This window comes from Kryptolebias marmoratus, unplaced genomic scaffold (assembly GCF_001649575.2).
Source record: "Kryptolebias marmoratus isolate JLee-2015 unplaced genomic scaffold, ASM164957v2 Scaffold78, whole genome shotgun sequence".
Classification (NCBI taxonomy): Eukaryota; Metazoa; Chordata; class Actinopteri; order Cyprinodontiformes; family Rivulidae; genus Kryptolebias; species Kryptolebias marmoratus.
Window position 1 is genome coordinate 8483 of NW_023665812.1, and position 1481 is coordinate 9963.

Below are 1481 nucleotides of genomic sequence, written 5' to 3' on the forward strand. Positions count from 1 at the left end.
GCTCCAACAGGACCGGGTTTAGAGCTCCAACAGGACCGGGTTTAGAGCTCCAACAGGACCAGGTTTAGAGGTTTTTGTTTGTTTGTTTTAGCTCCAGGAGGAGCAGAGAATTAAAAACTGTAACAATTCTGACTGAACTGTAATAAAATAATGATTTCATGTTGTTAAAACCCACAGAAGGAAGATGATATCTTCAGTCTAAAGATTTCTTCAGCTTTGTTTTCTGGTTCAACGTTAAAAACTTTTCTGTCCTCAGATTTTTATTTTCTGCCCCTTTAATTCGCCTCCAGCTGCACCCCCTCCCAGCGCGCACACACGAGCTTTTCCTGTTTAATCCCCATTTGGGAGGCAGAGAGGCTGACAGGCAGATTAGTGGAGCTGCGCCGTTTCTGCTGCTGCTGGATGGAGAGCACTCAGGCTTAGTTTCAGACCCGGATCAGGACCGGATCAGGACCGGATCAGAACCGGATCAGGACCTCAGTCAGTCTATCGGTCGCTCGCTCGCTCAGGTGACCCATGAACACCTGGACAGACAGGACCTGCTGACGATCCGACTGAAGATGCTGGTCTCTTGGAGGAGCTGAGAAGATGTACGAGGAGAGCGGCAGAGGTAAGAACCCGAACCGGAACCAGAACCAGAACCCTCTTTGTTCGATCAGGGGCTGATTAATCGGTCGGTTCTTACTCAGAGTTTACTTTTCACTTAAACCCAAACCCAACAGCACCGAGTTAGTTTCATGTGTTTGATGAGGAGTCACGTGACCACCATCAGGTCACCTCTGAGCCACCTGGTGACGTCACACGCCGCAGCTTTCTGTTTACTTTGTGTGTTGCGTGAAGTGGGGTTCTGTTTGTCTGTGGGTCTGTGGACAGATGTGGTTCTGGTCTGACCCGTCCGGACTGAGCAACAGGTCCTTTGAGTTCTGAGTTTGGGTTCCTGAGTGGACCAGCCCTTCTGAGGCTCTGTAGCAGATGTGAAACCGTGACAGAGTTCTTGAGGTCCAGTTTTCAGTCAGATCTAAACCTCTGAGGTTCTCTGGGGTTCTGGTTCTGAGCAGCCGGCTCTGATGAAATGGACCAACTGTTCCTTTGGTTCTTTAGAAAACTAAATGTTGCCAGTTCTGCCAGAACAGGAAACTGTTCTCTTTTAGTTAAACTCCATCCATCCATCCATGAGCTCTGACTCCTCAGATCAACGTTCTGCTGGGAATTACTGGACCTTCAAACCAACAGAACCTCTGATACTGAGTGGGTTTTTTTCATTATATCACAAGAAAAAAAAACCCACAGCTCTCATGAAGGATGTTCTTAAATCAAAGAAAACCTTTTTTTCAAAAAGTCAGAAGAACCTTTGATCCAGAACCACTTTACCAGATGACAGGAACCTCTGAATCATCAGAATGAAAATATAACGAGATCAGGACAGGATCGAGACAGGATTGGGACAGGATCGAGACAGGATCGGGACAGGATCGAGACAG